The 16,945-nt window shown below is 44.8% G+C and overlaps 1 long non-coding RNA gene across 1 annotated transcript; it reads right to left on the bottom strand.

The window, feature by feature from the left end:
* Positions 1–5,012: 5,012 nt before the first annotated feature.
* On the bottom strand, positions 5,013–6,889 carry LOC134483244 (uncharacterized). Its single transcript, XR_010060085.1, has 3 exons — positions 6,228–6,889; positions 5,402–5,507; positions 5,013–5,283 (listed from the first exon to the last, which is right to left on the bottom strand). It is a non-coding gene; the product is annotated as an uncharacterized LOC134483244 (long non-coding RNA).
* Positions 6,890–16,945: the final 10,056 nt, after the last annotated feature.

The following is a 16,945-nucleotide window of genomic DNA, read 5'->3' as shown; positions in this document are numbered from 1 at the left end:
GAGTTTTTTCTGGTACAATTCATTTAGCCTTCTGTAGGCCTCTTGTACAGTTATGGCATTTTCTTCCTTACCTTATGGAAGTTTTCTGCTATGATTTGTTGAAGATGTTTACTGGACCTATGAACTGGAAATCTTAATTCTCTTCTATATCTATTATCCTTAGGTTTCAACATTTAATTGTGTCCTGAAATTCATGGATGTTTTGGATTCAATAAACCATACATGTTTATCTGAGATGGGTGTTTTGTGCTTTGTTGGTGACCTCCATGATGCCAATTCTTCCATTTAGTAGAACGTTGGATAATGAGACATGGTCAGGAATGGTGACTTATTGACATAAACTATATGAAAATAGGTAGGTTAATTTATGTGTGTTAAGTATCAGTAGTCTCCTGGGTGGTTTTGGTTCCCAGTTGGCCATGTGCAACTGTTTCAAAAGCCCAGGTTTGATGTTCCTTGGGTTTCCTATGATGATGCACTCAGATATGACAAATATCAACAGAATCGTCGTCAAAGAACTTAATTTATATAATAGACTGAAATTACTAATTATGTTACAAAATATTTGATCACACTGTGATCTCCAAGAATGTATTATTTACTGATAAACTATTGTGTGGTATAGCATCGCCATGGCACAGGCATTTAACACAAGGGTTGTTTGTTTGATGTAAACATGGACTTTACTTTGGTAAGGCTAGCCTACCACACACCTTTATTGCAAAGCTAAAACTGCATTTAGGTTCAGAGCAGATCAAGGCACAACTTGAAAGGAAATGAAGATGACTAAACCAATGGAAAATCTTTGAGTTGAAGGATTTTTAGAAAGTGTGCAGAGGGAAGAAGAATGCTCTTCTGGGAGGTCAGTGAATTAGGAAGGACAGTTGGGAGTTGACTTCTGTATCTGACTCCTGAAACTTCATTGGTAAAAATTAACGTCTGGAATTTTGTGTTGTAAAACAACACATTGGCTCTGCAGCTTTTGGCAAGGGCCATGGACAGAGAGATCACAGCAGCTGGGGACAATCTGAAAGGAAATCAGGTTTTCTTAAGTCACCTGAGAAGTCCTCACGGACAGAGGAATGAATGGGCAGCACCATAATAGAAGGCCTTAGGATCGCGTACTGAGCTACTCTAGATGCCTTGAAAATAGAAGCCGAGAATGAAAAACTAAATGACGTCACAGGAAGTAGCTCAATCCTCACTGTGATCATTTCATGTTGTAATTTATACTGGATTCTTTTTTAAAAAAATTAAAAAAGAGTCTTCTGTTTTAATGTGAGGCTGTCTTAGAATCACAAAATGCTTACACCTGTATGGCGCCTGGCATCTAACACTATCGGGCTAGAGATTCTACTTTTAAATGCATCACCATCGACAGCTTCCATTTAACCAGCAGGGGTCCATGCCAGGCAGACACTGAGCAGGTTGTATGTTCTGTTAATCTCCACAACAACCCAATTCAGCAGAAACACCCCCATTTTACAGGTGAAGAAACCACAGCTCAAAGCAAATGAGTGTCAGGGTCCCCTCAGTCTCACTGACTGTCACTCAGACCCACATCCTTCTCTGTAAAGGGAAGCCATGGGCCTGATGTGGGCTGTGCAAGCTGACTCTGCTGAGATGATCAATGCTATTCTTGACCCTGGGAGAATTTAAGACAAGGTGACCCACAGACTCCTGGGATAGATTCTGTCTCTGGGTTCTAGGGTGTGACACGGTATTCCTTGCCATGGGTCTCTACTCACATGAGGAGTCTGCTCCCATGTGTCAGCTTCTATGGCAGTGGCTCAAATCACTCCTAATGATGCAACCCTTTAATACAGATCTTCATGCTGTGGTCACCCCCACCATAAAATTATTTCATTGCGACTTTGTAACTAATATTGCTGTTCTTGTAAGTCATAATATGCAACATATCTGATAGGCAAAGTATCAGAAAAAAAGGGCCTGGGAAGGGGTCTCGACCCACAGGTTGAGAAACATTGCTCTGTGAAATACTTTTAAAGTAAGGCCTTCTTCTCAGGAGAACCCGGAACAGTTGTTAGAGCAGAGATGCCCTGAACTAGTTACATGATTTAGCAGGCCTTAAGGACAACAGAGATTCCTGGCTAAAGGCACAATCTGAAATCACTGTCCCCAGGACATTTCTTGCCTCAGGTTTTCCCCATAACAATGTGAGTCTGCTTAAACATGTCTGTCCAGGAAGCCAGTCCCTGTAGACTGTTATACAGACAGAATGCTAAAGTCAAGAATGGTTTCCCTCTGACGGCCCATAGTCACTTCTCTAGAAGTAAGTTCAAGTCCCCTGTGTGTAAAGTCACATAGTGTGTGAGACTTGAAATGTCATCCGTTTGAGTTGACAAAAAACAATTCTCACTTCAGATTTACAGCTGACCAACAGTTATTTTCAGGAGAATACAGAGGGTGGCCAGGCCTGCAGAGTCAGATCCCCTCCCTGCCTGGGACAATCCCACCCACAGTAGACTTCTGCTTCTCCTAACAGTGTTATCAGAAAATGTGACTTAAGTTTCTGAAGTACACAATATGCACAAACCCTAAAGTTGTTAGATGGCCGATATGGGGCTTTTCTCTGCTTTAAAATCATTCTGGCCTCTCCTCTGCCCTGGACTGCATTCTGTTCTCTCTGGTCCGTTGATCTTTAAGTACCTGGGTTCAACTCAAGGCCTGGGTGGGGAGGAGGACCTTTTCTTGTAGGAATGAGCATGGATCAAGAATGTATCCCCACTGTGACTGGGCAACAAAGTACCAGAAAATCTCCTCCAATCACAGACCTGGGTCATGTGGGAGCCACCACTGTTTCAAAGGGACAGCTGGATGCTTTCTCCTGGAAGAAGCACTTGGGGGTTGACTGTCACTTCTGAACCTTCTGCTCTAAGTTCACTTCTCAGAAGGGGCACTTTGCTCTAAGTCCTTTGGGGGACTCACCCAGCACTGGGGCTGGAGGATCCTATGGTGTTGCAGCTCTGAGCTGGGAGGGGGAGCTCGCACACTGACTTGAAGAAGCCTGTTTTCACAGCTGATCTAAGTCTGAGGAACAGGTGCTTTTAAAGAAGCATGTGAAAGCATCTCCTGCAGGAGAGCCCAGTCTGCAGGGAAAGTCACACAGGACATCGAAAAGTGGATTCTCACCTTCCACGGGGTGGGTGAACCAGGGAGGGCACTGGATGGTCAGAGAGTTTGAGAAACGCCTGAATTTTCTGAAAGACTTCCAGCACTTTACATCCCACCACTATCCCAGGCTCACATGTGAGGCTCAGCAAAGAACGCCACCTGCTGGGGTCCCTGAAACTAAACTTGGAGTGGAGAACTGTGGAATACACCTCTGGGTAGGGGGAGATGCAGGAGTCCAGGGCCAGGCCTGGGGTCTGTCCCTTTGGGTCTCCTTGCTTCCCAGAGGCTCTGAGTGCAGGGCCAGGGAGCCCAAATCTCAAATTCTTTGGCCTAAGTAGTGAGAGTCAACAGGACAGGGCAAGGCAGGGCAGGGATGGGCAAAGGAGGGCCAGGCACAGGAAAGCCAAGCCCAGCCAGCCAGTGCATAGGCTCTGGGCATGAGGGACTGGGGACAGCAGGACCGACCCTCACTCTCCAGGCTGGGCATGGCACCCCAGCAGGGATGTGGAGAGTCCTGGAACCGACAGCCCCTTGTCCTCTGGCTGCATCTGACAGTGCATGGGGGGCTAGAAGTCAGAGAGGCTCCTGGGATCCCCCGATTTCCTAATCTCATTGTGCTCACTAGAACACTATTAATCTTCTACAAAATTACAGAGCAGGCTGTATGAAGACTCAAAGCTGACAATGTGGACATAAATTATGAGTATGTGTAGCAAGACCCTGGCCACTTCCAGGTTCTTAGATAGTAACTGAGAACCTCAAACACGGTAGTAATGTGATAGTGTGGGGTGAATCTAGTGACAACTAGTTTCTATTGTGACACAGATGACACTTTTTGTGTCATGGTCAGCTTATAATGAATGACTAGACCTAAGCTTGAGAATAAGCAAAGACTACATTAGTTCTCTAGGTGCTGAGCTTTTAAAAGCCCTGGGGTGACAGCAAGCTTTTGTGGACATTCTGGATTGGTCCTTCTGTACTTTAACTCTGTGAGTCGCCTCCACTCTCAGTAAGTTAGTTCAATTCCATAAATTGGAAATCTGTCACCTGGAAAAAATACATTCTCAATACGATCCCAGATTGGCCATGGAAAAAGGGTAGCTTGAACTGTCCCACCTCGGTTGGGCTTGCACAGGCCTGCTCTCCAAAAGAAACCTGTGTTCACAGCTGCAGGCTGCATTCACTATGGATGCTCTTGAGGATCCTCCCTAAACTGCTTAGATTAAGATAATTTTCTTGCTAACAATCAAAAAACTCATTATGCCAATCTGGCCTACAAGAAGCTAGTTTCTATTCTGTATTTTATCAGATGTGTATAATACATATAGTCATCATTGATAACAGCTGAAAGATCTGCTCTAACATGGACACTAAGTGGTGCTGGAGGATGATCCTGACCCACAATGAGCAGTGGGGACACCAGAGCCCTGTAGGGATGCCTGGCAACCTAACACGTTGAGCATGCACAGCTCAGTAAGTTCCCTGTGAACACACATCTCCTGAGATCTCTCTATTTAATTGTAGGTGATCCTGTCCACCTAATACAGCACATCATGTGGAATAACAAAAGCCACCTGCAGGAGCTGTGGTGATGACTCACAGGGTAGAGCATCTGCTGCTCTCTCAGAAGAACCACATGGACCCTAACAATTGGGTAAAGCATGTCAGTGATTACATCACAAAGTGTGTGTCGGAGAAACAGCCACATTATCCACACAAAAGACACTGTCACACTGGGTACCCCTTGGTGACTTTGAATTCACTTATTAGCCCAGGCTCCATGGAACATGCAGAGATCGATTTCCAGCTGTCAGTTCTAGGTCCACAGGAGGGGACAGAACCCTTGAGTAAGAATGATGGTCTTAAGAGTCAAGAGATAGAATTCAATTTTTATTCATAACAAATACATTTTTACAACAAAACAGGATTAAAATGAATAAAAATATTTAAAAATATTTGAAAGCAAAAATAGTAACAAGAACATATAAATATGAAACAACAAAAAGAAAACTTCAATTAAAATCATAACAAAAATATTTCTAAAAGCATATTCTTAACGAACATTTAGAAGCACAGACGTATTGCTGTTTCTCCTCTGGCACACATAATGAAAGGCGGTCCCCCAAGTTGTCTCTCAAGTGCTGTTTTCTGAGAAGAAAGTAAGACCTCAATCAGTCAGGCTGGCTTAGTGGTATATAAATTTAGAGTCTCTAAGAAATGACAAATTAACTCAGAGGATGAATACTCATCGAAAAAATGTTGTTACCATTCAGGATGTTGGTCATCAGGGACTCCTGAGAAAGCAACTTATTCTTCAGGAAGCTCTCTTACTGGTGTGTGTCCAATTCCAGCTCTCTTGCACTTTCTGAGACCTGGGAGAGGAAGGCAGATTTTCAGACACTGATTTGGTGGGGAAATGCAAGCCAGCTGTCAGAATGCTGCCTTCTACCACCTCAGTTCTATTGAACAGTCGACATGGACATTTTAAGTGATATCATTGTTGCCAACTCTGTGGGCAGGACAAAATCTCCAGAGAGCCTCACAGAAATGTGGGCTGACAATATGGGACCCAGACTTATACCAGTGCAAACCAAGAACAGGGCAATGGAAGGAACTTCATTGGGTTGCAGGAAGAAAGGAGATGTCCATATGTCACCAAGGTTAAAGCCAGTGACAAGTACTAATTTGACATTTGCACTTGGTTCTTATCCCGGAAAGGTGCTTCCTACACAAGAAGTCGCATGACCACAGAGTGTCATTTGTCAAAGAAACAAGAACTTGTTCAAAACTCTACATAGGATCCAATGTATCACATGGATATGCAATAATATGATATGTTATTCATCTGTCACCATTTCTAGACTGCAGCTTCAAAAAGAGCAGACAAATATGCTTGCACAATAATTCAGTTTCTGAAAAGTGGTTAACGTCCCAGAATACTTGTGCATAGGCAGAGCAATGAACAATTCCATTACATGAGGTGGTTGGCTGGTTGTGAGTGTAAATTAGAAAGGTAGTAAGAGAAGCAAAGATGTATCAAATTGGCAAATTTTATCAGATATTGTTAAGCTAACACATCTGCTCGTCCCTACCTGATAATGCTGGTTCTGGCCGTTGCTGGTCTTTATCTTTCTTGTTGAAGTCAACCAAATATTTCTGGTTCAGTGCACAATCAAGATGTACCTCCTTGCTCTCCTGCTTCAGTGGGACCAACTTCTTCCTACATGTGTTCTCCATCAGGAGCTGGCTGAGCAGGTTTCTGGAAATACAGTCTGCATAGTAAGATCATGCTGGCCCTTTCTCCCATTCCTACCCCCAAGTCCCACTAACACTACCAGTTCCCACATACCCATGAAGACTTAATAAAATGCATCTTGATACATATAAGGCTGCTGCACAAACCATAAAGAGTTAATTCGGGGAAGAATAAATTGTTTGCTTGGCCTGACACCAATTAGTGTCCACACCTCTGAGAAAGAACATGGATCTACAAGAAATCCATGAAAGCCCAATGCATGGGGCCAACATCAATTAGTACTGGGCCAACACCTTCAAAGGAGGTCAGTAGAACCAAGAGAAGGTCATGCTAACCATGTGATCCACCCACTGAGTTTTGTAAAACCTGGTGTGACACCATAGGTCCAGGGAAGCCTAATAACCTTCTGCAGACTTCAATCAGTACTGTTCTATCTAGAGCCTTCTGAAAATGCCTAGACAATCCTGGGATGAGGAACAGTCTTTTATGGAACTGAAAACTGAGTCCTAATGACCCTGGAACACTGATGTGTAAACAGCACAAGAGATAGAACCAGAGCTGAAGACCGTCCAATCCAGAACAAAGAAAGTCAGAAATGGCAATTCCACAGGTGATAGCCTTTCTGACCAGGACTTACCTAGAGAAGGTAATCTCCTTCTTCAGCTTATGGTTGTTCTCATGGACCTCAGTGTTCTCCATCTCTAAGTTGTGCAGAATTGACATGACTGCCTCCTCCATTCTCTCCAGGTCTTCATAATATGGATTTGGCCTGAAGTGTGGCCTGGCCCCAAATGATAGAATACAATGAACATCGGCATTTAGGAATATATTAACTCAGGGTGGGTCCTATATTACCCCAGGCTGCTGCCTGGATCTTCCAGCACTCAGTCCCCTGCCTAGCAAGTACAGAGACTCACCATAAACTCACTGCAATTACAATCTTGCAAAGCCACCATTTGTCAAGGGCTTTGCAAATGCACACTGGGAACTCACTCTCCCTGACTTTATCCCTGAATTCTTCATTCAGACTACAAGTTCTGCTTTTAAATAAATGGAAGCAGATGAGTCCATTTTCAATCTCACTCCTCAGGAAGGGTCAGGTTCTGAATCTCCTCTATATGGGAGCTGAGGTTTAGCACAGGGTGGTTAGGGAGGCACAGCTTTCTAGAACCCAAAACCTTAATAGGTTAAGAAGGTGAACTTGCAGACCCAGGAATGAAACAAGAGCATTTGGAGCGATTCATACCTGTTCTTCATGGATCTCTCTGTTAGAAACCTCAGGCGATCTCTCAGGTCATTTCTCTCCTCGGTAATGAGCTGCAGCTCTTTAATCAGCCTCTCCTTTTCCTTCTTGGCCTGCTTCTCGCTTAGTTCAGTGCCAGGGGATGATGTTTCTCTCCCAGCGTCTGTAGGTAGAAGAACACAAGTGAACCTGCATGGGGAGAATGCATAGAGTGTTCATAGACCTCAGTGAGGCCTAAACAGGAGAACAAGCCTGGAACCCAGTGTCACTGCTAGGCGATTGGTCTATGCTTAAGAGGCCTCCTCAGTGGATCTCAGTTCTCCCACTACTCTATAGAGACCAAGAGATGTAAGCAGCCAGGTGTTCCCTATGCCGGACATCACGTGCTTACATGGACCACGGAGATGGCTTCTCCAGGATTATCATCAGCTGAACAGGGTACAGCTTGGTTTCAGGACCCTCACCACTGTGGGTTCAGAACTCAGATGATAAATTCACCATCCACAAGACTTGAGTGATTGGAGACACTCAGATGTCCTACCCTGATACTCTAAGCCAACAACTTTGGATTTAAAACGCATTTCCAGGGAGGATATGTTCAACAGACTTATCAATGTCCCTATGTGAAATACCAAATGCCCCAGAAGTGCGAATAGGTTACAGGCTGAATCTTGGTCTACACGTTCCAAATAGTTTTGGTATTGTAGAAAAATTTTTGTAACATACAACCTCTAATATATAAAGCAAACGATGACCCTGCCAGTTAGAAGAAATCAGAGAAGGTCTAAGAACATAAGGTTATTGCCTGGAGCACAATCTCTCCCTGTTACTACTGTCAGATACCCACTGTATTTAAAGAAGCAATGATAGTGAAATACATTGCTGCCCTGTCTAAACTCAGAAAAGGTGAACCATCCATGACTACTGATGGTGTTATCATATCAATGTAAAAGAACAAATGAACTGAAAAGTAAAGGCCAGAAGTTCACAGTATGAAAGCATTGGCCTTACCATATCCTCCCAGTGGGGATGGGGAAACTAAAGTTCTGAAATCCTTGACTTTAAGGAATTGTGATATTCATGGAAATTCAATTCCTTTTCAGATGCTCCAGTTGTTGTGGCCCATTGCTAGAAAGGTCAGCTTAAGCCTGCAGCCACCCTGGCCGGAAGCTCAAAATACACTGCCCAGAACTTACTCCACATTCCCCAGAAGTGCTGTCTTTGGCCATCATTACTTTGAGATGAAAGGCCAGACTCCTTCACTCTAGTCTCTCCAGAATCGACGTTCCCCCTCCCAAAACGCTTCCTAAGACGGGAAAACATGTCTTAGCTTGTAACCGCCAGACTCAGACTGAGAGAAACTAGGGCACTGGTTGTCACTACAACACTGGTGACATCACAGAGGATGCCAGAACTCTCTAGGAGACAATAGAATGTCCAAGAAGGGACAGCAGATGTCATGGGGAGCAGACTTTCCCTCCCTGCTAATGTTCTCCCTGTACTGAGCATAAGCAGAGGTGCCCTTTCCAGGAGACTTTCCTGGGGCAGAGCCACTGAGCATCTCCTGCTTCCAAAGCCAAATTTTCCTCAAGCCTTGATTATAAAAAACCTTAGTAATTCCTATGCATCTAAATGAATGTTTCCTTTCAAATCTTTCCCAAAAAATGTCTCACTAACTCAAATTGTCCTCATTCACCAATGTTAGCCATTAAACTTCCTGAGATTTCACACCAGCTTGAATATGCACTCAAAAGTTCTCTTGTCTCATTATGTACAGGTGCTTTATATCACATCAAGAAATAGTCTGCATGGTAGGTTACAACATGCGTGTGTATTAGGGGAACACTCATGAAGTCATGTGCTTAGCAATCGACAATTGCCAGAAAATTCCTTAGGAGAAAGAGTTGAAGTCTTTATGGTGCTAGGAAATGTGTGGAGACCAGTTGGCAGAGGAAAATGCAATATTGGAGACACCAGTGAAGGGAACCTCATGCTGCTTGTGGGGTTCTGCTCGTTGCACCAATGTCGCCAAAGGAGCACTGCTCACAGGCCTGAGTAAGATATACCATGAGCTTGTATCAGAAAAATAAAATACACAAGAGATATAGAGGGTGGCACAGAAACGTCTAAAATGAGGCTATAAACATCATTAAGTGGATAGAGCAAGGTTCCAGCACCTGTACACTGGGAAATGGCCACCCCACCAAACACAAAAGCATCTATCATAGTCAAAAATGAATACTTTATAGAATGCACCCACTAACACTGATTGATCACATCCGTAGTTCAAATTTTGGGGGCAAATTCATGGCCTTAACTATCTTTGTCTCAACTTATATAGCAAAAAATAAGAAAGAATGAGAAAAGAAAAAGTCAAAACTAAAAGCTCAAGCTTCTCATATGAGGATTGCAGGAAGTGTTATATGGGAGTCAGTTCTGATTAGGCCATTTTAGATAGAACAGTGCATAGTGACCCTTAATGTGATGGACCCTATATAAAGCTTTTTGCAATATTGGAATTTTAACAAACCTCATCCAGAACGTACGGAAGAGGCACCATGTGATCACCATGTCCTTACTCTGTATCAGGTTATTTTCCTGCATCCTTGATTTTCAGGCATATAACAGCAACAATCTGAAATAGCTGGTAGACATGGAAAAACATGGCTAAAACTATAGTTGTGGGTTACACACCTCAACTGTCAAAGGCTAATGCTGTCTGCACAGTCCTTGGAGGCCACTCTTATAAGCCTATTTATTGCAAAGTGAAAGGAGGTTTATCTGAGCTCAAAGTGATCCTGGCCAGCCAGGTAGAGGGCAACATGTGATACTTGAGACCCTGTTTTAAATGAGCACAGAAATCCACACTTCATTCAAAGCATCATCTACGAATTCTCGATTATTTACCATTCTCTCCCTACCAGTCGTTCTGTTTGGAATGGTAGAAAACAACTGGAACTGATCTTTCTATTTTAAGGACCTTGATCTCTCTTTTTTTAGGTCCACATTAAGAGTGCATACAAATGGACATCACCATCTGAACATCTTAGTATTATCTACTCTGTATATATAGCATAATACTGTGCCTATGAAAATCTTAAGCTTCCTTGAGTGTAGTTGCCCCATCAAGAAGTGTGAAGTTCTGAGTTCAAACCCCAGTGATGCTTTAAAGGGACTAGAAGAAAGCCATCAGAGATACTCCACTTCTTTGTCCTTAGATTAAATCAAGTTGACACAATGTGAACCTGGTGGGCTATTTAACCAGCATCTTTCTCCCAACCCCACTTCCACGAGTTCAGTCCATGGCAGAATTCATCCCCCACCATCCTAGATATTTCTTTGTATATTTCTACAAGAGCAAGGTTTCTTTTTTTTAATAGAATTAGTTGTAGTCAATCAACTGCTGCCCTATGTGATAAATGATTAGTATCTATTGCAACTTACCACACTATATTTGTGTATACAAGTACATTATTGGAAATCCAGGGGCTGGGGATTTAGCTCAGTGGTAGAGCACTTGCCTAGGAAGCACAAGGCCCTGGGTTCGGTCCCCAGCTCCGAAAAAAAGAACCAAAAAAAAAAAAAAAAAGAAAGAAAGAAAAAGGAAATCCAGCATTACTTAGTAATTGGAAACCAGTGCTGTGGCCTTGCCTTTCTGTGCCTCTTCCTGGCTCACAGGCAGCAGGGGTCAGACCTTGAGTTCCTCTTCAGGGACAGAGTGATGTTGAATGGGCACTGAGCAGGCAGAGAAACACAGCTGAGGCAGCTCCTTTCAGTTATCAAACACATCATCTCCTTCCCATCTTAAGGGCTACTGCTGAGGTCTTGCCCCCATACCTACCTTAATAGCAGCAAATTTGTTACACAGCAGCCAGCTCTTTCCTATTGTTCTGTAATACGCCTCCACATCATGGATGCCAAGAAAAACACTAACAAAGAACAAAAAACTCTGACGTTGAACTGTGTGGTGCTGGTCACATACCCTGTTATGTTCTGTATGTTATGAGGTTTGTTAATCTTAACAAGTTCCCCAAGTGTATTCTTCACATAGGACCCAATAGATTCAAGGAAAATAGGAACAATTATGTGTAAAATGGCCTGAGTCAGGGCCCATAGACCGAAGCATTTCCAATACTTGTGCATGAGCCCATGTGGATTTTGCAATGAGCGGGGCCTAGCAATGTCCAGTACACAGTTGTGAGCTGTTGCTCTGGTTGAACTGTATTGGTGTGTGCATTAGTAAACTACACCTATTTAAATGAATTCAGTGACCTGTGGTTTGAATCCAGACCCCTTGACACCAGGTCTTCCCTTCTGCAGCACTTAGGAAAAAGGCTAAGTTTAGGAAAGGTGACGTCTTGTCATAAGTTATGTGACAAGAGGGATGGTGAATGATCCCTTGTGATAAGAATCAAGGTTTCCTCTGTGGTATTTAGGTCTATACTGGCCCTGTGCAACAGCTTCAAGAACCCATTTCTGATTTTCCTTGGGATTCCCGTGATGATGCACTCAGACAGGATTGGAAACAACCAAAACGGTGGTCAGACTTGATTTATAAAAAGTAGGTAACATTGCAAACTTATGTTGTAGGATATTTGATCATATTGTCATCCCCAATATTGTGTTATTTACTTAGAAAAATACCTTCTGGCTGTGTAGTTCAGTACTAGCACCAATATTTAACCCTAGAGCTATTTTTGTTTGTTTGTTTTTTGTTTTTGTTTTTGGATGAACAAGTACTTTCCTATTTTGTGGCCCAGCCCTAGCTCTTACTTCTTTGCACAGTCATAGAGAGACCTCAAACATATACTCAGACAAAGCCAGGGGAGTGTATAAAAGGGCCTAAGGCAATACCACATAATGACATTGAAAGTGGGCTCTCTTCTTGATCCACGCCTCCAGCTCTCCTGACATCTACATGAATTATAACTCCTAATGCAGTGTAAATGATGTCTGCGCTATTGCTGAAGGAATCATGAGAATAACAACTCTAAACATCCCACCATGGATAGAATTTGTGGAAAGAGGCAACTGGCAGCCAATGAGAGGGCTCTACAGTTAAAGGGGCTTGCTGTCAAGTCTGATGAGCTTGACTCAATCCCCAGGACCCACGTGGTAAAAAGGAGAGAACCAAGGGCCAAGCTGTCCACTGGCTTCCACTCATGTGCTTACATGTATGTGAGTATATATGTATATGTCTGTATGTACGTGTGGATATGAATGTGTGTATGCATGTATGTGTATACGTGTATATGTATATGTGTGTATATGTCTGTGTATATGTGTGTATAGGTGTATTTGTATGTGTGTATATGTATTGTTGTGTGTATGTATATGTGTATGTGTGTATGCATGTATGTGTGTATGTGTGTATGTGTGTGTATGTGTGTGTGTATGTGTGTATGAATGTAGGTGTGTATATATGTGTGTGTGAGCAAGAATGTGTATAGTCATGTATATGCATGTGTTTTCATGTACATGTATTCATGTATATGTACGAATGTATGTGTGTATATGTATGTATGGACACACAAACACACACAATGTTAAAACATAAAAAGCTCCTTGGAGTATTCACCGTGCCTGGATAAGTGGTGACCATGTGGGGGAAACACATGTCCATGTACACATACCTGTTCACATGCACTGAGCAATGCCCAGCCTGGTCTTGAGCTCACTACCTGCCCAACAATGAGTTTCTGCCCACCTGGTCTTCTCAGAGCCAGGTGACGATTGTTCCTGCCATTCCAGTTCTGTTCCAGTTTCTCATGCCACAAACCTTCTAGCTTGAATCTCACCTACTGACGCAGGAACCTAACAGCCTCCAACCCAGTGAAGTAAGTAAACTTCTTCCTGACATCCTCAGGCTTGGTGTCCCCATGAGTCACAGGGAGGAAGGATGGCATGCACCAAGGAGAAGGGCCATGGGCAAGGAAGACAGGATCATAAGTCAGTCATCACTGACACCAGCAAAGTGTGTGCTTCAGAGCTGGCTCTGCTCACTCTTGTCCCAGTGGCAGGACTTAAGAGTGGTGCATACCTGTCACCCAGCACTCAGAGACGTCTGAGGCATGAGAACCAGGAGTTCATGGCCATCTTAACTAATGGTGAGATCAAAGCCAGCCTGGGCTGCATGAGACTCAGTCTAGAAGCAGGCAAGGAGGAACTTCCTATATTTGAGCAAGGAAGCTGGCATCCTCCTGGGTTCTAAACAGTCACTGCAATACAGAAAGATGCTAGGGCTAGTGTGGGAGAAAGTAGGAGACAGAGAAGCCAGGTTAACCCTCCCTAATCTTCTCATGCTGTGTGAGCTATGAGTAGATGGTGCCCTATACACTGTGGACAGGATGGTCTCTCAGACGGTTCAGAAAGCCATGGAGGACTCTAGCAATTCTCCACTTGGGTGTCACTTGAGTCTTATATGTGTGTGTTTACAAGCCAAAAAATAAGATCCATAGGTGACTGTGTAAATTCAACATGGCCCAGCCATGTGCTGGAATATTATTCAGCCTTACATAGGATTCAGATTCTGACCCTTGAACAGGAATGAGAATGGTAGCCATTCTCCTAAGTCAGACCTCCAGGCAGTGCAAAGACAAACTAACACGGTATGACACCACTGAGGGCTGCAGTGTCACCAATTATATAAAGACAGAAAGCAGGAAGGTTTACAGAGCCCCGGGGGTGACATGGAGTGGGGAGGTTGGAGGGTAGGTGTGTAAGTGGGACTGAGCCTCAGAGGAGTCAGACATGGCTGCAGAATATGCATGTGGCTGCCTCCCATACCTGTGAGTCCTGCCTCCTCAGAAAGGCAAATACAGCAAAAGAAAGGACCAGAGGGGACAGGCTCTGACCTCCTGTAGACACACACAAATGACGTGACAGAATGTGCACACTGCTGCCTTGCTGCAGGAGCAGTTGAGCTTCCAGAAGGGTTGAAAGAGGCTGGAAGGGCTGAGCATGGCACTGAGTTCAAGGACATAGCTTTAGGTCCTGGGGAACCTACGGTGCCCAGGCCCCATCCCGCTGATACTGAGGGACACAGGTGACATTCAGGGTGATGGCTGGGCTGGGCTGGGGAATAGGCGTCCACTCTCACCTGCTCCAGCTTGAAGATGCGCTGGGTGAAGTAGGACTGCAACTACTTGTTGGATTCATTGATGCAAATCTGCTGGAAGCTATTCTGTTCAAAGTCCTCAAATCTGAATATGGCCAAGACACCAATGGGCAAGCACTGGGAGACAAGGTTTGGTTATAGCCGGGGCCTCCTGGGAAGACTAGCCGTCCTGAGAGGAGTTGCAGAAGAGGGGGTGTGTTTTCCTGACCAGTTTGGTACCCAGTGTTTTTTACCAAGGGTTCCTTTATTACTTCTTGATGGAACCAGGCCTGCACATATCCAGTAAGCATTGGGGTGGAACCTGGGCTTGGTGCCCACATGCTGGCATCGCTGAGGGTGAAGCCTAGCCTACCACACTTCCAGACACCGAGTGCAGATGCCTGGGTTCCTATAGAATGGCGGTTCTTACCCTTCCTAAAATTGTGACTCTTTATTTCAGTTCCTCATGTCGTTGTCATCCCAACGTAAACTTATTGGAGAGCTACTTCATGAGTGTAACTTTGTTACTGTGAGGAACTGTAGTGTAAATGTCTGGTGTGCAGGAGCGCTGATGTAGAACCCACAGATTGAGAGCAGCTGCTGTAGAGGATCAGAGTCCTCTGCCAGCCCTGGTGTTTGCAGAGATCCCGTGGGTTCCTAGTCTCCATGGCTTTCCCAAGGACAGGGTTTATTCTTGCCGTCTCAGGGCCCAGGACCTCACAGAAACAGCCTCTCCCATGTCCTTCCTGTTGAGGAGAGCGTGGTTGGTCCTCAGCACAGTCCAGTCAAACAAGGCGCGGTATAGACACTTGGCCAGGGAGTCTCCTGCAGTTATGGCCTCTGGACAGAGGGGTTTCTTACCTGGGGTGGGGCAACCGTGCCAGGTACAGGCACTGATGCTCAGAGACAAGACCTAGTTTTGTCTTATTTTCATAGACAAAGTTGCCCAGGCTGGCCTCGAACTTGCCGTGTAGCCAAGGATAATTAAACAACTGATCCTACTGCCTCTACCCCCCATGGCCTGGCATTGCAGATGAGTGTCACCAGAGCTGGCTTGTCACAGCTGCTATACGGCTCTAAGTCAGGGGCCTCATGTGCAGGAGTGTTATGACTGTGCCATCCCCACCCTGCAACCAGGGTTTTCACCTTTCTCCTGCTGAAGTCTGCTTAATCCTACCCTGGCCCCAGGACACAGCAGCTGTGGGAGACTCAAAGCCTGGGGCTTCAGCAAAGCATGGGTACACAGCATGGCATGCAGCCTACACGGCTGTGAAAAAGCCAAGGAAGTGCTTCTCAGCTCACCCCCTGCAGGAGTGTCTAGTCCATCCTTCTCCCCATGGACACAGACATCTGCTTCCAACTGCCCGACATGTCCCTCTGGTTTTGACTTTCCTGGATGCCATGTCAATGCCACCACACAGAGTGCTGCCTCTACTGGGGACACTCACACAACCTCTCTGGGGGACATCTGAGCCAAGCAGGGATTGGGTGCACTGCAGAGAGGTCAAGTCATGTCGTGAAGTACTTGTCCCACAAAGGCTCACTGTTCAGGGAGTTGACTGGAAAAGTAAGCTTATGCCCCTGGGCAGGGTCCCCATAGGGAGTGTCACACACCCTGCCATCAGGTCTATTACTGGTGCCATGCAAATTCAATTTGCAAGACCCAATGCTCTGGAAATGTCAAGAGCTAACAGAAATGTACCAGGAAGTGCACACCATAGCAAAGGGAGAAAATGGAACAGAGACCTATGCTATGGGTTAAGGGGCACGGAAAGGCCACCTCGAGCACAGGGGTCAGTCACCTCTTTCACAAACAAGGCAAAAGGTCAATGCTCTCAGCTCTGGGAGCCTAAAGGGCTCTGTGGCTCCTAAGCCCTGCAGCTGCAGCCAGAAGCAGCACTGAACAGGATGTAAATGCTGAGTATGGCAATGTCAATAAAACTTTATTTACAAAACCAAATTGGTGCTGGTGGTGGTGGTGGTGGTGGTGGTGGTGGTGGTGGTGGTGGTGGTGGTGGTTGCGGACTGGTTCATTTCAAAGCATGCTGGAGTGGCATGGCCACTGAGCATCGGGAAACACAGAAAGGAATGCGACCGGACGCAGGGCTCCCAACACCCTAGACGTCGACCTATGGCACTGGAACAGGGTCCCTGAAGGTAAGTCTGGACAGTCAGATAAGGTAAGTACAATTTATTACAAGGAAATGGGACAAGA

Source organism: Rattus norvegicus, chromosome 19 (genome assembly GCF_036323735.1).
Source record: "Rattus norvegicus strain BN/NHsdMcwi chromosome 19, GRCr8, whole genome shotgun sequence".
Taxonomy (NCBI): Eukaryota; Metazoa; Chordata; class Mammalia; order Rodentia; family Muridae; genus Rattus; species Rattus norvegicus.
This window is presented reverse-complemented; position numbering and strand designations above follow the sequence as displayed.